At 34.3% G+C, this 24,676-nt stretch overlaps 1 pseudogene; it reads left to right on the forward strand.

Annotated features, from left to right (window-relative positions):
• Window positions 1-318: 318 nt before the first annotated feature.
• LOC144454379 (speedy protein C-like) overlaps window positions 319-24,676 on the forward strand; it is a 118,084-nt pseudogene continuing 93,726 nt past the window's right edge.

Genomic DNA, 24,676 nt, shown 5'->3' on the forward strand with positions numbered 1-24,676 from the left:
ATATTTACATTCAGCATATATGCATGCGCAGTGTATATGTGTGTATATATATAGATAGATAGATATATTTATATTATAGAATATATACGCATATGCTAAGTATAAGTATATGTGTATGTGTTTGCATATATGAGGGAGTGGGAATGGCAGTGTCAGGGTATGTGGGGATGTGTATCAATACAGATGATGGACAACTATCTGGGCCCAGAATGGAACAAGAGAAGGAGAGTGATTTAGATTGCTTTCAGGAAATTGCTAAACACTTGTATTGAACTTAAATTTCTCATGAAAGCAAAGGCCCATCTTTCCCACACTAAGATGTTACGGATTGTGTTTTATGGAAGCAAGACATGGAAGATCAGTGTCTCTGAAGAACTAAAGATGAGTACCACAAGGAAGGCAGGCAATGAAGAATTGCATGGCAGGTGTAAACAGGCCATACCATGTAACCAACAAGGAGCTCTGAAGGTGAGTAAAGAATGTCATCAAGAGGTTTTATGGCAAGAAGAGAAGATAAGTTTGTCATGTGGCATGACTGAGGGATGTTAGACAATCAGAGTGCTCCATTGGTCCCATTGAAATGTCAGGTAAAAGAAAAGAAACCTGCCAGCACACTGCTTGACCACCTCGTGGTTGACTTTGAAAAGAACATGACTAAAAATGACAGATGATGGGCAGGCATGGATGGGTTGCTATCTGTGTCACTAGAAGGAACTCCACACCAAAAAAAAAAAAGAACGAAGAAGAAGGAACTCCTAGATTAATTAGATCTCAGATAACTTGAGAATCTGAGAGTAGAAAAACAAACTGTATACCAGGACTGTTCAAAAGAACTTACTGAGGGGAAAGAGGTAGTAATAGCAATAGCAATAATAATAATAAATGTTTACATAATGCTTTAACATTTGCAAAGCATGTTACAAACATCAACTAACTCATTTGTAGTGTGCCATGTGAGCAATAATTCTTGTGATTCATTTGTGCATTCATTCAACTTCCAATGTGCAGAGAAATAGTGTGATTCAGCGGAGCTAGTGTCAAATTCAGAGGTCTAAAAGTAAATCCCAATTCTCTCATTAATTAACTGTGAGACCTTGGGTAAATCATTTAACTTTCCTGGATCTCAGTTTCCTCTTCAAAAGATAAGATTGGATTAGGTCAACTCTAAGGTCCCTTCTAGACCTAAATCTGTGATCCTTCAGCCAACATTTATTGAACAACTATGATATATAATGCTTGTCAGAAGAATTTATGTTGGTACAAGATCTTGCAAAAGGTTTATGCATTTTTCTTTTCCCTTGCTAATTTTTCAAATTCCCCTAATTAGGAAAACAATAGCGTTTCTAATATCACCTCTGATATAGGGAGACCCCCAGCATAAAAGATGAAAACTGTTTCTATGATAAAAGTGGAAGTTATACCAGAGTATAATCAATTTTATCTCTGTATATAGACCATTGCTACTCCTCCTTTACAAACTAAAATTTAGCCTCCTTCTAACACATATACATCTCATAACTCATATTGACACTAATGGAAATGTGTGCATATTTAGTCTCAATGATAGGTGTACTAATCCCCTTTTAGGCTAATGACAGGTTATATGCTATAGGAAAAAAATAAGAATATACAGAATGTAATCACAATGATATTTTTTTTTCAGTAAAATATACTGGCATGTCATAGGCCAAGTCTCCACAAAAAAGTCAAACAGAGGGCTGTAACTGTTATCTGTACAATTTAGAACAAAAGCAGATGATGCCTAAATTACCCAATCAAAGCCAACTCCAAATAAATCAGCAGCTAATTACCCCCATTCATGGATTTTCAAGCTTCCTGATTCCTTCTTCCTTCCATTAGTTTCCTCTTGGCCAATCCCTATTTTATTATAATAATCAACAAACATTTGGTAACCTCCTACTATATACAGAACACTGTGCAAGGTGTTGTGAGAAATAGAATATGCTATGTAGCTCCTGCCCTGCAGGCTATCCTAATAATGAACTTATTTACAACCTTGCTAATAGTTCCCCATTTATTATCCTTTGTTCCTCAGATATTTTGTCAATTATGTAATAAAAATAAAAGAATCATAGAACCTGAGAACTGGAAGAGACCACAGGGACTATATTGTCCAATGTGTAACTGACAAAGAATTTAATCTATAACATCACTGATAAATGGTCATTCAGCTTCTGGTTGAATATATCCAAAGAGGGGAGCCCTTCATAAATGTGCCTCTTCTTACCTTTCCAGTCTTTTTACTCCTTACTCCTCTCCATGTATTCCAGTGACCCTGGCCTCCTTGTTATTCCTCACATAAGATACTCTATCTCCTGGTTGAGAGCACCTTTACTAGCTGTCTCTCAAACCTGGAAAACTCCCTCCTAATTTCTACCTCCTAGCTTCCATGGCATCCTTCAAGTCTCAACTAAAATCTTACCTTCTGCAAGAAGTCTTTTGTGGTCCCCTTTAATGTTAGTGCCTTGTATCTGAAATCACCTCCAGAATTTCCAGTAAGTTTCTTCTTTGTTCCACAGTTTGCATGTTGTCTTTCTTCCCCTTCAAGACTGTAAACTCCTTGAGGATGGGAACCATTTTTGCCTTTCTTTGTAGCCCCAGTGCTTAGCATAGTATCTTGAACATAATAGGTACTTAAAGCAGTCTATTTCAATCTTGAACAATTCAAATGTTGGAGGGAAGCATGTGAAAGGAAAATTAAGAGAAAAGGAAGAAAACATAAAAAAAAATGAGGGGCAGGATAAGGAAAAGAGATGAGGTACAAGTTGTTTCATTTATATGATAACAATTATCAGGCAAATTTCTTATCATATACAAATTTCTTATTTGGTAGGTAGCGAATATGCAAAATTTGGTAGGTAGTAAATATAAAAATTCTTATTTGGAGGTAGTAAAGAGAGGAAAAGTACAAAAGGACAGGATGGAAAAAGATTCATAATTAATGATAATAACCATGAGTGTTAATTAAATGACATTGCTAAATCAGAAGAAAATTGCAGAGTAGAATGGAAAACAGAATTCAACCAAAGTTGCTTACAAGAAATATAGCTCAGCTGAATGCAAAAAAGCAGGAATAGCAAATGTGATTTCAGATAAGGATATAGTAAATAAAGAAGAGATAAAGAGATAAACAGGGAAATTACATAATGCTCAAAGGCACCATATGAAATTATTCAATATCAGTGTTTAATACAGAAGCACCTAATAATATAATATCTAAATACTAAAAGAAAAAAATCCATTGAATTGGAAGGATAACTAAATAGTAAAATTATAAGAATGTCAGACCTTAATGTATCCCTTTCAGATATAGACAAATCTAACCAAAACATAAAGAACAAAGAAATTAAAGCCCTGAAGAGAATTTTAAGAATGTGACCTCAGGTATTTACTAGCTATATGACTTTAGGCAAGTTAATTAACCTCTGCTTTCCTCAGTTTGTTCAACTGGGAAAACAATAGAACCTATATCACAAGGTTGTTGTGAGTATCAAATGAGATAATATTTGTAAAGCAATTATCACAGTGGTTGCTGTTTAGAAAAATTAGAAATTGTAATCTATCTCTAGTGATTACCGAATGGGAGTAGAAAGAATTCACATAATTCTTAGCTATACATACCTTTTTTAAAAAATAACCATTTGTTGGGGCAAAAAGACCTCCCCAAAAATGCATAAAAGCAAAAATATTGAACACTTACTAATCAATGCAATAAAAATTATATTCAATAAAGAATCCTTAAAAGAATTAGAGAGTAGTTAGTTTAAATAACAAATTTTTAAAGAATTGGTAGGTCAAAGAACAGATTACAAAACCAATAGAAAAATTCTACCCAAAAAATGACAATAATTAGACAATATACAAAACTTATAGAATGCAGCTGAAGCAGCTCTGAAAGGAAAATTTCTGTCTCTAAGTAGTTTGATCAACAAAAAAGAGAAAGAATAAACTGAGGATTGGACATGCAAACTAAAATGCTGGAGTAAAAGTAAATTTAAAATGCTCAAAACTAAGTAACAAAGTAGACATTATGAACATTAAAAGAGAAGAAAAAATTTAAAAGCATAAAAATATTGATTTCGTAAATAAAATTATGATATAGTTTTTTCAAAATCTAAGAAAAATATGTAAGTAGCTAGCTAATATGATTTTTAAAAGAGGGAAGAAAAGCAAATTGAATTTAAAAATTAAAAAACAATTTACAATTGAAGATGAAATAAAGTAAATTATTATTAACTCTTTTGCCCAATTATATGCTAACAAAACTGATAATTTAGAGGAAATATGTGACTACAGATAAAAATAGATGATACCCACATTAATAAAAGAAGAAAAATAACATTTAAATAATTCAATACCAAAAAAAATGAAATTGAATAAGCCATAAACCCCTGTGAGTGGAAAGTGGAGAAGGAACTACATAAATACTTAGAAGTGAATTCTATCAAATGTTGAAAAAAACAGATCAACAACCATATAAAAATGCTCAGATTCACTAATAATTAGAGAATTGCAAACAAAATCAGCTTTGAGGCTCCATGTCATATGTATCAGAATGACAAAGATGACAAAAGAAGAAAATGACAAATGTTGGAAGGTCTGTGGGAAAACATGTACTTTAGTTTGCTAGGGGAGGAATTGTGAATGTGTCAAGCTTTTCTGAAAAACAAGTTAACACTTTGTCCAAAAAGTTATTAAAATGTATATGCCCTTTGATGTGGCTATGACACTATTAGGCCAAAAGAAATAAAATCAGTTTATTTTCTAAAGATTCAAGAGAAAATAAAAAGTATCTATATGTATAAAAATATTCGTAGAGGCTTTTCACAAAGTAAATAAAAATAGAAAGTTAAGAAATTGGAGAACAGGTAAAAAATAATGGTATATTAATGAAATAAAATGATTGTGTCTTAAGAAATGATTAAATGAATAATTTCAGAGAAAAATGGGAATTTTTCCACAAATGGATACAGAGTAAAGTGAACAGAATTAAGAGAACGGTTTCTAAAATGACAAAACATTTTAGAGAAAAACAATTATGAAAAGCTTTACAATTCTGATCAATGCAATGATAAACCAGAAATCCAAATAAATGAACGTGACTTATACCACTCCTCTTCTGACATAGAGACAAGAAGAATAGAAGGAAAGAAAGAAGGAAGAAAGGAGGAGGGAAAGAAGGGGGGAAAAATACCCAAGCGTTTATATAGAACCAATTGTGTGCCAGACACTGTGCTAAACACTCTTTACAAATGTTACTTCATTTAACCCTCACAATATACTTGTAAAAGTGGTGCCATTATTATCCCCATTTTGCTGTTGAGGAAATTGAGGCAGAAAGGTTTTGTGACTTGCCCAACATCTTGCCAAATTTGAACTTAATTCTTCCTGATTACAAGTCTAGTGCTCTATCCACTGTACCACCTAGCTAATTCTAGCTGAAATGAAGTCAGTTCAATTCAGTTTAAGCAAACCTCTATTAAGTTCCTACTACATAAAAACATTATAAAGTTAGCTATGATTACAAAGACAAAAAAAAATAGTCTCTGCCTTCAAGGAGGTTACTTTTTACTAGAGGGATACCACAAGTGATTTACTAGATGCATGACTCTGGGTAACTGCTTTAATTTCCTTGAGCTTTCATCTCCCCATCTGTAAAATGAGTAGGTTGGGCTAAATGTTAGAACCTATGATTGTACGGATATTTGCCACCCCTACCTCATAGGGTTCTTGTTATGCTGGAGGGCTTTTAAAAATAGATATGATGGTATAGTAGAAAGAGTATTGAATTTATAATCACGAAGTAGAAAGATACCTGGATTTGGAGTCAGGTTCAATCAAGCACTTATTTCTTATGTGACTTTGGGCAGGTACTTCTCCCCTCTAGATCTTATTTTCCTAACATGTCAAATGAATATGTTAAACTAGATCACTGCCGAATTCTGTCTTTAAATCTGTTAGTCATGAGCTCTAACGCCAGGTCTTTGACTTCCTGTGTGATGTTAGGGAAGGCACTTCTCACCATTTCAGTTTCCGTCTCTATAGTGGGAAAATTAGTGCTCTACTTGTACTGCCTACACTCAGGGGTGAGGAACCTCAAGGCCTTATGTAGTCCTGTAGGTCCTCAAATGTGGCCCTTTCTGCACTTGAGGACCTAGAGTGCCACATGTGGCCTCTAGGCCACAGGTTCCCCATGCCTGTCACATCATCATTGTGAGAAAAGTGCTCTGCAAGCCTTAAAGCACTTTATAAATGCTCACTATCATTATTAATGGAGTGAAGAAAAATCTCTGTTATATGGGATGAAGGGAAGCAGAGTACAAGATTAGGGAAGAAAAGCCAGAACCCATTTCTCCTACCATAATCTTCATATTTTATTGTCTTTAAATCAAAGCTGTAATGATTTTGTGGGAGAAGAAAATGTATTTGAAGTTACTCCATAGCAAATGTCTGAAAATGAAAAAGAGGGTTTGGGATGTTTCCATAAACAGATATTGAAAAATTAAGTTGCTTCTGTATACATATTTCTAGCTTTGTGTAAATATATAGCAGATCCACAATTTCCTTGCATTCTGCTAAGAATATAAACAAGGTTTAAGAAACAGTAATCATTTGATTACAAAAATTAATTTTGATGCTAAAAATAAGACATTGGCTCCCCTCTCACCACCACAGCCCCAGAAAAAGGCTTCCCAACTCCTCAAGACCCACCACGTTTACTTAGCAGATGTAGCAGTGACTGCCAAAGGATGAGACAGAGATTCCAGCAACTTATTTTGGGTGCCTTTGTAGTTGAGTGACAGAATAGTCAATTTGGATGCTGCCCAAAACCAGAAGAAATAGCAACAGCATTTATTTGGAATACTGTCTGAGGCACAAGTGCGCTTCACATGGGAAATAAAACCATTTATCTGGTGGACAGAATATACATATTATTCTGAACAGACTGGATGGTAACATAGAAACACAACTTAGAAATGTGTGAATAAATGTACCTGGGGGAGAATAATCTTAAACATAAATATTCAGTGACAGGAATGGACCCTGTAAACAGTTACACAAAAAGAAACAGGTTAAATACTGAGGAATGAATGTGTAAGAATCCTCATTGAGACAGAGCAGCTTCAGCTAGCTAAAGGTTAATTAGGAGGGGTGCATCAAGGTCAGAGGGGAGAGGAGGCATCCTAACAGCCATCCTTCCACTTTGAGGTCAGTCTGGATATGTTTTAACCCCATCCTTCCCTTACCTAGGATACATATTAGTATTGGAACCTAAAGATTCCCAGAATCCTCTGGATGTCCAGGACCAGTACCAAACAAAGCAGACTGCCCACTGTACTTTTGGCTTTGAGGATATCCCAGGATCATTTTCACTCTGATTTCTCTCCTCAAGACACTTCAGACACCCCTGAAGAAACATCAGATTACAGGCAGGTGGTATACCATTTCTCAGATTTTAAATGCAGCTGTTGGACAAAAGAGAGGATATGGCAGCTAGAGTTAGAATTACGCGGTCTTTGTTGGTGGAGATAGCACAACAAGACAACTCAGTGGGAGTAAAGGTCACATTGACATAGTACGTAAATAGATCAAAGACGCAGTTGCACCAGGAAAGTTGGTAGCTCATCCACTAGAGTGACCCATCTCTAGTCCCTGAGGAGTTTGGGGAAAGATATTAGGTACTAGAAAGAAACAATGACAGATTGGTGACATAATGACAGATCCTTCTAGATGGTACCAGATAGTGTCACACTGCACAATACAGGGACAAGGACCGCTGTCTAGTCCTATGGAGAAAGTAAGCAGCACCTTTCCCTCCTCAACAGAATACCCATCCCCAGTGGTGGCCTAGGGCAAAATTCCAACCATAGTTATGATAGCATCTCATCACCAACCATTAGAAGCCATACCTGGGAAAGGAAGAGTAGTACAAAATGCTGGTGCTCTGTACTGTATTTAATTAGACCTATTGAAACTAACAAAATCAAAATTGAACAGAACACACACACACACACACACACACACACACACACACACACACACACACACACAGAGACTAAAACCATTTCAGCTTTCAATTTCCTTATCTCAATCAACCATTCTCTTAGTCATCTATACCCTCTTTCCATATCCAAATACCATTCTTTTTTTAAGTTTTTATTGATGTATTTTGTTTTTATATTTCAATGATTTAAAGATTATACTCACTCAGTGAGAAGTCTTGTGACAAAGTTAAGTAAGTAAAACTAATACAACAGTGACCTCATTTGAAAGTGCATCCCATATCTGTAGCATCCCCACATTTTTTGTGAATAACTTTAAGCTGCTATCCTGAATGGTTATGCCGGTTTACAGGTCAACCAATAATTCATCAATGTGCCTATTTTCTGACAATCTTTCCAAAACTTATCATTTTCCTTTTTTGTCATCTTTGCCAGTTGAGGGTTTGGGGGGTGGCGGGTGGAATGTAATCTCAAAAGTGTAAATTTGCATTTCTCTAATTAGAAGTGATTTGGAGTGTTCTGTTTTGTTTTTTTTTTCCTATCTATAAATAGCCTGGGTTTCTTCCCTTGGGAATTGTCTGTTCATATGCTTAGGAGATTTATTATTTAAGGAATGGCTCTTATTCTTATAAATTTGAATCAGTTCTTTATATATTGTGGAATGGCATATTTATCAGTGTAACTTGATGAAAAGTTGTTTGTCAGTTGTTTCCCTTTTAATTTTATCTTTATTCAATTTGTGCAAAAACATTTTTTTATTCCTTCACCAGAATTGACTACTTCATCTTCTGTGGTTCTCTCTCCCTTGTTTTATTGAACTTTTCTCTCATCCATAGACATGATAGATAAGTTTTCCCTTGCTTCTCCAATTTGTTTACTATGTGGACTTTTTATCACATACCTACTGGAACTTAGCTTTGAATAATATGTGGAATATTTATCTAAATCTAATTTCTTCCATACTATTGTCCATTTTCCCAGTTGTTTTTGGCAGATAGTGATTCCTTGTGTGAGTAGCTGGGGTATTGGTGCTTATGAAATACTAGGGTAACAGTTACATTTGTTTTTGTATAATGCAGAGCTAATTTGTTCTACTAAATAATTGTTCTATTTTTCAATCACAACCAAACTATTCTAAGAATTACTGTTTTATGTTATAGTTTGAGATTTAGCACTGCCAGCCCTGCTGTATTCCTACTTTTTTCTTTCATTGTTTCTCTCAATATTCTTAACTTTTTATGCCTCTAATTAAATTTCATTATTTTTTCAAATTACATGAAGTAATTCTTTAGTAGTTTTGTTGGTATATCACTGAATAGGAAAACTAATTTAGGTAGTAACAATTTATTATATTGATTCATCATACTCATAAGGAATTAACTTTTAAAAAAAATTATTTAGGTCTTTATTTCTAAGAATAGTGGTTTATAGTTGTATTTATATAGTTCTTGTGTATATATTGGAAAGTTAGATTCCCAAGTATTTTGTATATTTTATAGAAATTTTCAATAGAATCCCTCTTTTTATCTTTTGCTGCTGGACTTTATTTGTATTATATAAAATATTGATAACTTGTATAGATTTGTCTTATATCCTGGAAGTTTGCTGAAGTTCTTCTTTCAATTAATTTTTAGTGAATTCTGAATTCTAATTTAATTTAGGTTGCCTGTGTTGTTGGCATCATCATATCATCTACAAAAAGTAATAATTTTGCTCTCAATTTGTTCTCTCCCAGTCAGTGAAGTACCCGTTAGCACAGGCTGCTGTGTAAAGATGTCTAAGTCTAAGAAACATACCACCCCACAACCAGTCACAAAAATGGCATCAGGAAACCTAGGTCACAGAGATACGAGTCTCTGAAAAGGATTGACCCCAAGTTTCTGAGAAACACGTACTTTGCCAAGAAACCCAACAAGAAGGGGCTAAAGAAGATGGAGGCCAAAAATGCCAAAGCCATCAAGACCTGAGCAGAGGCCATGGAGACCCTGAGTACCAAGGCCCCCAAGGACAAGTTGCTCTGGCCTAAGATCTCCAAGGCCGGTGCCTGGTATGCTGGCCACAAGATGACCACCAAACACCCAGGCCCTAGGGTTGGCACTAAACCTCCAGGCCCCAGGATCACAAAGTGTGACTCTTAGGTGACCAAAACCAATTGCCAAGACCACTGACCCCAAAATTACCAAGTCTGCCACCTAGATCAATAAATCTGATCCTAGGACTACCAAATCTGTCCCTGAGGCCACCAGATCTACCACCAAGGCAACCAAGTCTGATTCCAAGGGCTGTCAAGCCCTATTCCAAGGAAGCCAAGTCTGATTCTAATGTCACAAAGCCCGGGGATTCCAAGGCTGTTAAGCCTACTGACCCCAAGCCTGTAAAGTCCAAACCCAAAGATGCTAGAGCTAAAGCTGCTGGTTCCAGGCTTTCAAAATATATGCTTCAGGAAGCATAGGATTTGTTTAAACCCTAAGCTACTGTTTTTTCCCAGCCAGAGTATGATTATTCACTATTTTGTATAAATTAAGAAAATGGTGAGTCATAAGAAAAGAAGTGATTAATTTTGTTACTTTTTTACCTATATTTATCTCCTCAATTTATTTTTCTTGTCTTATTGTTATAGCTAGTATTTATATTACATGAAATAAAAGTGGTAGAAATAGACATTTTTGTTTCATCCCTGATTTTATTGCAAAGAATTTTATTTTACTTCTGTTACATATAAAGATAGTTCTTGGTTTTAGATATACACTACTTATCTTTTTAAGGAAAGGTGCATTTATTATATTTTCTAGTGTTTTTTTTAACAGAAATGGATATTGTATTTTGTTAGAAGCTTCTGTGTTTATTTATACAATAATGTAATTTATTTTTATTTTGCTATTAATGCAACTGATTAAGTTAATAATTTGCCTAAAATTGAACCAACTCTAGATTTCCAGAAAAAAATTCAATATGGTAATAGTATATAACCTTCATGATAAGTTGTTTTGGTCTCTTTACTAATATTTTATTTAAAATTTTTGCATCAAATTTCATTAATTCTATTGGTCCATAGCTTTTTTTTTTGTTTTGACTCTTCCTGTTATATGTATTGAGACCATATTTGTGTCATAGAAGGAATTTGGTAGGATCTCTTTTATTGCTAGTTTTTCAGTTTAGGTAGTGTTGGAAGCATTCGTGCTTTGAATGTTTGACAGAACACACTTGTGAATACATCTGATCATGATTTTATTTTCCTTTTAAGTTCACTTATGGCTTGTTCAATGTGAAATTGGCTTCCTTAATTTTTCCTTAATTTCCTTAATTTTTATATGTTTGGTTTTAATCTGGGTGTTTTATATTTTGCAAATATTTGTTTATTTCATTTAAGTTGCCTGTGATGTTGGCATATAGTTGGACAAAAGAAAAAAGTTTCAAATGACAGCCTTCATTTCTTTTTCTTTTGTTTTGAATTCTTTTTTATTTTGGATAGTGGCAATTTGGCTTTCTTTTTCTTCTTTTTAATCAAATTACCTAATGCTTTCTCTTTAATCAAGTTACCTAATGATTTATCTATTTTGTTTTTTTAAACAGCTCATACTTTTATTTATTAACAATGGAATTTACATTGTTATTATTTTCCATTTCGTTAATGTCTTCATTCATTTCTGGGATTTCTATTTTTGTGTTTAATTGAGGTTTTTTAATTGGTTGGTTTCCCAGTATTTTCAATTGTCTTCCCAATTCATTTAGCCATTCTTTCTCTTTTGCTAATAAAAATATCTACCTTCCCTCTGATGTGTTTTTTAACCTAACATTTCTTTAGTATTAAGATATTTAGTCTCCAATTGAATTTAGTATTTTTTCCAGTAGCCCTTTGTATAATTTATTATATTATGATCCATAAAGGATACGCATAGTATTTCTGCTTTTTTGCATTTTTTGTGAAATTTGTATGGTAATTCTTGCAAAAGCTGTCATATATCATTAAGAAATGTGTATAGCCCATTCTTTTTCCACTCAATAATCGCCTATTAAATTTTCTTCTAAAATTCTGTTAGCTTCTCAAATTGTTATTTATTTTTGGTTAGGTTTCTGTAGAATTGGTATGGCAAATTGAGATTTCGCTATGGTAGTTTTACTATTTCTCCTTGTTTTTTTTTCCTATATGCTATGCTAGCCATATAAAAGAATAGGTACCATGGAATGAGATATTATAATGGACAAAAGATAAAGAACTACAACAGAATAACTACACAAAAAGGTCAAATATAATTCTAGAAGAAAAAAATGAACCTTTAATAAGAGAGAGAGCTATCAAACATTTCTAATGAAGAAATCATAGCTGAAAATCTGAAATTTGAAATATAAATCTAGGATTCAAGAGAAAAATTGAAAGATAAACACAAGTAAACAATCAGAAGGGACTTAATAAGGATAAGCTATTAAAATTTTAATAGGGGGAGGAGGTTAAAGGGTTTTTTCCCCTCCTGAATCCCTATGTCACAGAGTCATAGAAGTATTCAATCGAGACCAGACCAACAAACAGTTTTTTATTTTAAAAATGTTGGAAGAAAAAAGAAAATGGAGAGAGGAAGAATTCATTTTTTGAAACATTTGCAGTTATTTCCTCTTTTTATCTCCAGTACTACAATCATAGGCTAGGCCTCCTCCTAACCGATCTGTCTTTCTTCCAAAATGATCCTTCATATTAAAGGATTGTCTTTAGGCAGAAAATTATTTCACTTCATCTTGTTGCTTCTGCCACTCCAGAATTCATTCTGAGAAATTATTTTGAAGTTGCTTGGAGGGGAATTTGGGAGAGCTCACAGGAGTCCCTGCTTGTAGTCCACCATCTTGGCTCTGCCCTTCAGTGAAGATACTCTTTCCTAGCCTCTACACCTTTGGAGCAGCTAGGTGACACACAAGATAAAGCACTTGGGATCAGGAAGATTTGAGTTAAAATCTAGCCTCAAACAATTACTAGCTATTTGACCCTGGGCAAGTCACTTAACTTCAATTTATCTCAGTTGCCTCATCTGTAAAATGGGGGGAGGGGTTAATAATAGTACCTATACCCCCGGGATGTTGTGAGGATCAAATGAGATAATATTTGTAAAGCACTTAGCATGGGGCCTGGCGGACAGTAATTGCAATATAAATATTAGCACAAAGTCAAGAAATTATCAGGAAGAATGAGCAAACAACAAAAAAGAACCCGACCATCAAATGATACTGTGGAGACAGGGAAGTTGAAGACACAAACTCAGAAAACATTGATGTAAAAACATTTACAAGCAATGCCTCAAATAAAAATGCAGATCATACACAAGCCCAAAAACAATTCCTAGAAGAACTAAAGAAGGATATTTAACAGAAAAATAATAATAGTTGTGGAGGAAAAATTAGAGGAAAGTAAGAGCAATGGAAGAAAATTGTGAAATGAGAACTAAGAGTTTGGTAAAAGAGACACAAATAACCTTTTAAAAATCAGAACTGCGCAAATACTAAAAGAGGTGCAAAACCTCACTGAAGAAAATAACTCCTTAAAAATTAGAGTTAGGTAAGTGGAAGCTAATAACTCCATGAGACATCAAGAAATAATAAAACAAGTCAAAAGAATTTAAAAAATGCAAAATGTCTCATTGGAAAAAACAACTGACCTAGAAAAATGATCCAAGAGAACAATCTAAGAATTATTGGAGAAACTGAAAGCCAAAATAAAAAATGAAAAAGAGCCTAGGAATCATATTTTAAGAAATTATAAAGAAAAATTGCCCAGCTATCTTAGATCAAGAGGATAAAATAGAAATTAAAATAATCTACCAATCACCTCCTGAAGAAAAAAAAAAGATCCCAAAATGGACACACCCAAAAATATAACAGTCAAATTCCAGAACTCACAGGTCAAAGTGAAAGCAGCCAGAAAGAAACTATTCAAAGACCATGGAACCACAGTCAGAATCACATAAGATTTAGCAGCTTCCCTGTAAAAGGGGCATTGGGTTTGGAATATGATATTCTGGAAGGCGAAGGAGCCAGGATTACAATGAAGAATAACATCCAGAAAAACTGAGTATAATATTTTAAAGAAAAATGTGGATACTTAATGAAACAGAGGACTTTCAAGCATTTCTAATGAAAATACAAAAACCAAATCAAAATCTTGATATGAACAAAACTCTAGAGAAGTATAAAAAGGTAAACATGAGTGAGAAATCACAAGAAACATAATAAATTTAAACTATTTATATTCTTTTATGGGAAAATGATCCCTAAGAGCTTTATCATCATTAGGACAATTAAAAAGAGTCTACTTAGAGGGCATGAGTATGAAACTATTATATTGGGATGATCTCACTTTCTAGAATGATGCACTGAGAGAAGGGGAAAAGGAGAGGAAGAATGGGGGAAATCGTCTCACATAAAAGAGGTGCTCAAGGAAGAGTTCTTTATAATAAAGGAGAAAATTGGGGAGGGGGCAGTAAGCAATGCTTCAGTCTCATTCTCAACTTACCCAACAGGTAAGTAGAAAGAGAAGTGGCCTAAGGGAAAGGAAGTGGTGATAGAGAGAAGGTAGATTACTAGAGGCAGTGGTCAGAAGCAAAATGAACTTTTGAAGAGGGACAGGGTAAAAAGTATAAAAAGAAAGGATAAATATAAGAGAATAGGATGATGGAAAATATACAGTGTGAATACAAATGGGATGAACTATCTCATAAAATGGAAGCAGAAGTAGAATGGCTCAGAAACCAGAATATAATGATATATTGTTTACTTAAGACACACTTAAAACAAAAGAGACACAGACAGGGTTAAAATTAGGGGCTAAAGGACAATCTATTACATTTCAGTTGAAGTAGAAAAGGCAGGAGTAGCATTCCTGATCTCAGACAAGGCAAAAAAGAAAATAACCTTAATTAAAATAAAATTAAAACTATATTTTGCTAAAATGTACATTAGGCAATAAATTAATATTGTTACTGAATGTATATGCAACAAATGGCAGAGCATCCACATTCTTTTAAAAAAAACAGTTAAATGAGTGATAGATGGTAACACCATATTAGTGGGAAAGCTTGATTTACTGCTCTGAGACCTACATAAATCTAACTAAAAAATAAATAAATAAGATGTTAAGAAGATGAATGTAATTTTTGATGTTAGATATGATAGACCTCTGGAGAATACTGAATAGCAATATAAATGAGTGGACCTTTTTCTCAGCTATACGTGGCATCTTCACAAAAATTTACCATGCATTACAGCACAAAAACTTCACAAATACAGAAAAACAGAAGTATTAAATGCCCCCTTTCCACCCCATAATGTAATAAAAAGTACATAAAAATTTATTGAAAACTAAATAATCTAATCCCAAAGAATAAGTGGGTCAAATAACAAATTATATAAATAATCAATAAGTTCATTGAAGATAATGACAGCAGTGAGACAATATATCAAAACATGTGGGATATAGCCAAAGCAGTACTTAGAGGAAAATTATATATCTAAACATTTACATTAGGGACAGAGAGACAGAGCAAATCAACAAATTGAGCATAAAATTTTAAACATTACGGAAAGAACAAATTAAAATCTTCAAGTGAACACCAAAATAGAAATCCCAAAGATCAAATAAGAGATTAAATTAAAAATAAAAAAAAATGAACAACAAATAAAACTAGAACCTGGTTTAATGGGGGAGGGAAGGTAATAAAATAGATAAACCATGGGATAATTTGATTTTTAAAAAATGAAAGAAAGAAGAAAACCAAATTTCCGGCATCAAAAATGAAAAGATTAAATGTACAAGTAATGAAGATGAGATTAATGCAACTGTTAAGAGTTGCCCACCTACATACCAAAAAAACTGACAGTCTAAGCAAAATTGATAAATATTTACAAAAATATAAATTACCCACATTAACAGAAGAGAAAATAGAATACTTAAGTAAGACTATCTTAGAAAAAGAAATTAAACAAATCATAAATGAGTATCCTAAGGGAAAAATAACACTAAGAGTAGATAGATTTACAAATGCATTCTACCAAACACTTAAAGAACAATTAATTATAATATTATATAAACTGTTTTTTAAAAAATAAGTAGAGAAAGAGTTCTACTAAATTACTTTTGTGACACAAATATCCTATTATACCTAAAGCAGAGAGGTCAAAACATAGAAAGAAAACTATCGACCAATACAATTAATGAATATGCATACAAAATTTTTAAATCAAATACTAGCAAGGAGACTACAGCAATGTATCAAAAAGATTGTACAGTATGCCCAGACTGGATTTATGCCAGGAATGCAGGGCTGGTTCAATATTAGGAAAACTATAAGCATAATTAACTACATAAATAACAAAAACAACTAAAGTCATATTATATCAATGGATGAAAAGAAAGTTTTTTGACAAAATATAACACATGTTCTTAATTAGAATACTAGAAAGCATAGAAATAAATAGAGCTTTTCTTAAAAATGATGAGTAGCATCTATCTAAAACCATCAGCAAACATTTTCTATAATGGGGATAAACTAGAAGCCTTTCCAATAAGCTATGTGTTCAAGCAAGGATTTCCATGACCATTGTTATCATTTAATATTGTACTAGAGATGGAAGCTATAGCAATAATACAAGAAAAAGAAATTAAAAGAATAAGAATAAGCAATGACAGAAAAAGAAAACCTGTCTTTTTTTGCAGATAGTATACTTAGAGAGCCATAGAGAGTCAACTAAAAAACTAGTCAAAACAATGAACAATTTCAACAAAATTGCAAGATATGAAATAAACCCACATAAATCATTTTGTCAATAATGTATAGGAATGCTAAATTTCCTTATATTGTCTAGAAATTCTAGATTTCTATATATTATCAACAAAACCCCACCAGAATAAGATAGAGAGAAAACTTCCACTGAGAATAACTGCAGACAGTAAAAAATATTTGGGCGTCTACTAGCCAAGATAAATTATTTATTATATACATATAATATGTATTATGTATGTACAAATTATATAAACAAAATTACAAAACACTCTTCACACAAATATAGATCTAAATAATTGGAGAAATATTAATTGCTTACTGGTAGACTGAGCCAACATAATAAAAATAGCAATACTATTTAAACTAATTTATCTACTTAATTGATTAATTATTAATTAATTAATTACTCAAACCAAGCAAACTATCAAAGAATTACTTCATAGAGCTAGAAAAAAATATTACCAAAATTCATCTGAAAGAAAATAAGATCAATAATATCAAGAGAATCAATGGAAAAAATGTAAAGGAATGTACCCTAGTAGTACCAGATCTCAAACTATATTATAGTAATCAATGAAACAATTTGGAACTGGATAAGAAATAGAGTTGTTGATAAATGGAATAGATTAATAACAATGTACAGAAGCAAAGGAACAGAGTAGCCTAGTTTTAAATATGCCTCAAAGTTCCCAATTTTGGGATAAAAATCTCACTATTTGACAAAAAACTGCTTGGAAAACTGGAAAGTAGTATAGCAGAAACTAGCATATTCAGCCAGTCCTCAACTTTTGGGAGTAATGTTCCTAGAAAATGGTGTGAAAACGAAAAACATGAATATTGATATATTGAACCTATGGGAAATAAGGGATAAGATCATCAAAACTGTAATCTTTCGCTAGAGATGATTAAATATTATTTTCTGCGTATAATTCTTTATAACAAAACATTATTTCTGATAATATGCACTTTTCCTAACATAGTAACCCATGAAATAACCCATAAGATGCAGAGATGAGAGGCAAAGCCAGACTAAAGGGGGAGGTGGTGATGGGCTACAATGTCAAAAGAACCCCCAAGGCAAAAAAGGGAAAAGGGGCAACACCTGCCATTTCCAATCTCCCTTTCTGTTCCGGGTTGAACCATTTCCCAATAAAAAACACATGCCTTGGGGTGAGTCCACAGGCCCTCCACATCTTACAAGCCAGAATGTTTGGGAGCTCTTGCAATAGGGACCTTAGGGGAGGTGAGATGCTGGCTCTGCTGCACAAATGGTAGTAAAAGGGCAAGGTTCACCACCATCCCATTTATCCACAAACTTAGTCGCTTTTCCATTTTTTCAATTCCCTTATCACATTTCTTGCTTAAATTAAGAAGTTACTTTAGCACTGTCTGGAACAGATTTATGAATACTTTTAAGAATATTTTCTTCTTTTTCGAATGTATAAATTGCACATCACGCCTCTCATTTTTTTCTCTATTGCACATAGCAATGAATATGTGAGATTGCCAACAGGAAAATGAAAATGAGGTTACTAATAAAATCACTTGAATGCTTAATTATAGGAGATTGTATCAATATTTTGTACCCTATACCAAGATAAGCTCAAAATGAGTATATGATATAGATATAAAGTAAATTAGGGGAGATAGAGAGATAGAGAGGTAGATAGATAGATAGATAGATAGATAGATAGATAGATAGATAGATAGATAGATATTCCATTACCAAAAGAGAGAAATTCATGGAAGATGAAACAGATAATTTTGATTACATTAATTTTTTTAAAAAGCATTTGCACAAACAAAACTAACGCAACCAAAATTAGAAGTAAAGCAGAAATCTAGGAAAATATTGCAGCAAGTTTCTCTGCTAATGATATTATTTCTCAAATATATGGATAACTGAGCAAAATTTATAATAAAAAATGTCATTCTACAATTAATAAATGGTCAAGGGATATAAATAGGCAGTTTTCAGAGGAAGAAATCAAAGCTATTAATATTCATATAAAAACATTTCTAAATCACTAATAGAGAAATTCAAATTAAAACAACTCTGAGGTACCACCTCATATCCATCACAATGACAATGATGATAGAAAAGGAAAATGACAAATGTTAGAGGGAATGTGGGAAAATAGGTATATTAATGCACTGCTGGTGGAGCTGTGAACTAGTTCAACCATTCTGAAGAACAATTTGGAACTATACCCAAAGGGCTATACAACTGTACACACCCTTTGATCCAGCAATGCTGCTACTAGGTCTATACCCCAAAAGAGATCAAAGAAAAAGGAAAAGAATCCATATGGACAAAAAAATTGATAGCAGTTCTTTTTTGTGGTGGCAAAAATTGCAAACTGAAGAGATGCCTATAAAACTATGATATAGGAATGTGATTAAATGTTATTGTGCTGTAAGCAATTATGAATAGGATGCTTTCAGAAATGCTGGGAACATTTCTATGAACTGATGCAAAATGAAATGAGCAGAACCAAGAAAATAATCTACATAATAACAGCAATATGGTAAGAATAGCCAATTCTAAAAGATTTAGCATCTCCACTCAATACGATCACCCAGAACAATTCCAAAGATCTCGGGATATAAAATGCTTTCTTCCAACAGAGAACTGAAAACTTCTTCTGCAAAGTGAAGCATTATTTCCTTTCTTAATTGTTCTTGTTTTTCATTTTTTTTTTTGGAACATGGTTAATGTGCTTAACTTCAGATACATAATAGGTATCATTTTTCTTGCCTTCTCAATGGGGAGGGGAGAAGGGAGGGAGAGAATTTGGAACTGAAAATAAAAACAAAAATTTATTTGAGGTGGGATGGAGGACAGTGATGAAAGTACCTATTACAGAAGCATTCTTTTGGAGTCTAGAATATTAGGAGCAGGGCCAGAAGGGTAAGAAGGTTGGCCTGGCCTGGACCCCTCCACATAATGGAGGCTTCAGGAAGAGCTCATCAATGGGAGGAAACAGCCTGCTAAACAGATAATAATCCAGGATGTCAAAGCCACAGAAAATGATGGATGTTCCAGAACAAGTAGGCCCCATGTGCTGAGGCAGGTTCCAGGGTAATATTATGCTGAAGCATAATGGCAAAACCCAGAGTACAGCCTCTTGTACATAGTAAGTTTTTAATAAATATCTGTGAGTTGGATTGAATAAATACCTCCAGTTTCTTCGAGTGAGCCTGGTATGGCATGGTCTCCAATCCCTTCACCATACTATTTGCCCTCTCTGAGAATCCTCCGGTTTGTCAATATCATTCCTAATATTTGGTGAGCAAAACTGAAGACAGTATTCCAGATGTGATCTATCCATGATGGAATACAATATGACTGTCTCCTTGGTTATGTACACTTTCCTTCTATTAATGAAGCTGTTACAAATGCTCTTTTTTCTTTCTGTGCATCCAAAGGCACCTCTTCCTCCTTGTCTAATCTCAAGGAGGGCTTTTCTATCTCTCCTTTTATGAATCCCCTTCTACAGCTTCAGTCAAAGCAGATTACACAATCAAACCAGATTAGGCCTTGGCCATTCCCATCTCCACACCTTTGTTCTCCTGATATTCCACAGATGAACTTTGGCCACTGCTTATAAGAAATTCTGTTAAGAGGATTACTGTTCAGGTGTTTATTAGACTATATGGATAAGATCCCTTCCAACTCTGAAATTCTCAGAATTCTCTTCTCCCATCCCCTAACACTACCACACTTATACTTCTCATTTTGTCAATGCATCAAAGGCCAACTCAGATACCATGACTTGTCTTGTGAAGCCTTCTCTGATGCTTTCAAATGGAAATGATTTCTCTCATATACCACTTCTTGTGTAGTTAGCATTTTGTAATTTGTGTTAAATTTATCTTGTTTTCCCTAGTAGAATGTAAGCTCTGGAGGGTAGGGACTGTTTATTATATGTTTTTGTATGTCACCCAGTTCCTAGCCAGGCACATTACATAGCAGTCGGTTTATAAATATTTGTTGACTGAAATGAATGAATCAGTGAATTCCTAGAGTAATTATCATATCATAGTTCTTATATACAACATTTCATACTTTAGCAAGGAAAACAATGAAGGTAAAGGGCTTTAAATGTCAGTTGTTGCTATTATTGTCTGAACCACTTATTTTTCCCATTAATTATTGAGGGGCTTACATTGTAAACTACTTATTCATGTGTATTTTTCCTTGTTTCCCCAAAGAGATTATTAGCTTCTAGATAGGGCAACAATGATGAGTCATTCTGAATTCTCTTCTTTGCCCATCAATTCCTAGAACAGTGCTGGGAATAATAGACACTTAATCAGGAGGTATTAAATGAAGTGGCAAAAGTTCTTATTCTTATTTTTTTTTTAAAGACAGCTTCCCTCCTTTGAAAAGGCGTCTCTAGTGGGGTTCCTGCCAAAATGTTCACGTTCAGTCAAGAGATAGTCTTCTTTGTCATTTCCTATCTCTAGCTTTGTTTCCACCCTCTACTTTTATATTTAGCAGCAAAACTTAGTTTCCTCAAAGGACAATATAAATGACTTTATCCATCTTCTTCTAAGACTTCTAATTTCCTCTTGAGTGAAATTAAAGCTGCTCATCAAGGGCTACAGCAGTATCTGCCTCTGTTTCAACTGAGCTGGTCTCCGCTCCTAGTCAAGTACACCATACATTGTCCACTCAAATCTGAGGCAAACAAGGTTAAGTGACTTGCCCAGGGTCACACAGCTCGTAGGTGTCTGAGGCCAGATTTGAACTCAGGAAGTTGAGCCTTCTTGATTCCAAGCCCGGCTCTCTGTTTATTGTGCCACCTAACTGCTAGAGTCAAGAATACCTGGGTTTAAATATTTACTAGCTGAGTGATCTTGTGCAGCTCATGGAACCTCTAGATGTATCAAGTAATTCTCTAGGTCTTCTCTTCCGTTATATGTATTGAAAGAAGGTAGTTGGTAGACCTGCACTGAAGGGGAAAGTTCCCTACATTAATAAAATCAGGCCTTGAAAATATACTCTGCCCATTTGTAATGCTTCCCTCTTCCTAGTTATTTTCTCCTTTAAGATTCTGTTAATCTGATTTCCTTGATGAAGATATCCCAGCGGTGAGGCAGGGAGGGAACCAAACCATCCTATTGAACTACATGCCAACCTCTCTAGCAAAGAGAGAAAGCAGGATATAGTGGAAAGCGCTATGTAATTAGAAATTGAGTTCTCAGGGCAGCTAAGTGGTGCAGTGGATAGAACTTAGGCCTTGGAGTTAGGAGAACTGGAGTTCAAATCCAGCCTCAGTCACTTGACATTTACTAGCTGGGTGACCCTGAGCAACTCACTTAACCTCAATTGCCTAAGAAAAAAAAAAAAATAGAAATTGAGTCCTGGCCCTCTCAATGGCTATATAATCTTTGGTAATTCACTTAACTAAACTGAACTCTGAGCCCTGAACTTCATTTGGAAAATAGGGATGATAATATACATGTCTAATGCATAATAGAGATAGCTAGGTGGCATAACAGATAGGGCACTAGACTTAGAATTAGGAAGATCTGATTTCAAATCCAACCTCAGATACTTACTATCTGTGTGACCCTGGTCAAGTTACATAACCTCTGTCTGCCTCAGTTTCCTCTTCTGTAAAATGGAGATAATAATAGCACCTACCTGCCAAAGTTGTTATAAGGATAAAATGAGATAATATTTATAAAACAATTTTCAAACCTCAAAGTGCTATATAAATGCTATCTATAATCACTATTATTACAGAAGAATTACCTACCTCACTTAGTGATTAGGAATATTTTAGAATCATGTATCTATAATTAAAGGGGACCTTAGACTTCATCTAGTCCAACCTACTCATTTGTGAAGGAGGAAACTGACAGCCAAGGAAGCTAAGAGACCTGCCCAAAAACACATAGGTAAGAACCCAAGAATATAAAATGTAAAGATGAAATGTAATGAAAGGAGTTGTTTGTAATCATAAAACCCCAAATAGATAGAAGTTATTACTATTATTCATGTAAATCTATACATTTTTATGCTGCTTTCATTTGCACTATGTGAATTTTTCTTCATTTTTCCTCTACCTTTTATTTTTTAGTCATTTGTTCAACAAATACATTCCTCAAGAATAGAGATTTTTTTGTGGCTAATTCTTGTATATTTGCGAAAAGTAACTAGCCAAGTGCTGTGAATATAGTGGGTACTCAATAAATATTGCTGCTAAAACTTATTATTTCTAAAGGTAATATGAGACAGTGGTCCAGAAGAAATGTTGCCCCATGGAAAAAGACTAGCCAAAGAACAAACAGCTTACCTAGATTCTAGTCTTAGCTCCCTAAGGTTCAAGGGTCAACACACCCTCTCTTATCCCTTCTCCAATGTGCCTCTCATAGCCTGGGACAGATTTCAAAGTTTGACTTTGGTATACTCTCATACTGCCATTATGTATCCAGGTTCTGGAGTGATCGTTGGCTGGAGGTTGAAAAGATTGCATTGTTCCTTTTAGTGCAGATATAATCTATACAAGCTTTAATTTAAACTATTAGACATTTGTAAAACCCTGTAGGTTTACCTGTATTCTGCAAGGACTTCATACATTGTCTTAGACAATCTCATTTTTGTATATGGTGGTGAACTCAAAGCACGAATCCTAGTGAACCGTGGAAGTCACGTGTGGCTCCTAAGGCAAGTTATCTGTCCTCATGTAACACTTGTTTTATCTATTGCACTTATCTCTGCATATGCCTTATCCTCCTACTTGACTATAAGGTCCGTGACAGGAAGAGCTATCTCATTTAAACTTCATAGCCACACCAATTCTTTGCACAGAGTTCTGCACACAGCAGAAACAATAAGCAATTATTGAATTGAATCTTTCACCTTTAAAACCATTAGCTTCACTTTTGTACCAGTGACACTCCCTGGTCTGTACAGAATACCTCAAGCCTAGACTGATATTGCTGTCTTTTCTATTTCTTGTCCTGCCATGATAGGCTTTGTGAATCAAGTTGGCATCATATCTGAATGATTCAACTTCAATAGGAGGACCTTATGTCAGAAGAAAAGAACAACCAAAGGAATTCAAAACCTTTAATCCTGTCTTGTGCAATTACTTGCTGCAGTGTTCAGGCCAGTATATAATCAAGGTATGTAATAAGTAAGGGACAGAAATTATTTTCTTAGAGAGTTGAGGTTGGTGGGGGGAGAGGTGTAAGGGTGAATCAGCAACCAAATTTATTTCATCTGCGTGAGGATATTCAAATATGTAACCCCCCTCCACCAAAACAATGCAACAACTCATCTGTAACCTTTAGCCTTCAAGAAATACTTGGGGTCACTAAGAAACTAAATGCCATTTCCAGGGTCACACTGTACATATGCTAATGTAAAGAGTCAGAGGATCTGAGCTCAATTTTGACAGTAGAAGTTGGGCAAGTCACCTAACTTCCCTGTGCCTCAGTTTTCTCATCTATAAGGATGAGTGGGCTGGGCTAGATGGCCTATAAAATCCCTACTAGCTCTAAATTTCTGGTTTTAGGAATCAAAGGAAAAATTGGAACCAACTTCCTGATCCCAAGGCCAACTCTTTATCCATGATCCCAGACTAACTCTCTTTAAAGCTGCCAAACTCTGTTAACTCCCCTCTATACAAGGGAAATAGTAGCAGAACTTGACCTGGTAATAAAATCACAGCCTCTTCTGCTCACCTTGTCAATAATCTTTAATCTTTAATCTTGTGATAATTTGATGTAAAGACAATCAGCCTTGAAGGCATTTCTCCCAGAGCCTGAGGATGACAGCCTCAAGCAACTTTCAGATTCACTAGTAATTCTGAATAATCCCAGCAACAAGGACTAAAGTCACTTAAAGGAGTGGAAGGCCTACAAGAGGTTGCA

This window comes from Phascolarctos cinereus, unplaced genomic scaffold (assembly GCF_003287225.1).
Source record: "Phascolarctos cinereus isolate Bilbo 61053 unplaced genomic scaffold, phaCin_HiC Scaffold_726;HRSCAF=1367, whole genome shotgun sequence".
NCBI lineage: Eukaryota > Metazoa > Chordata > Mammalia > Diprotodontia > Phascolarctidae > Phascolarctos > Phascolarctos cinereus.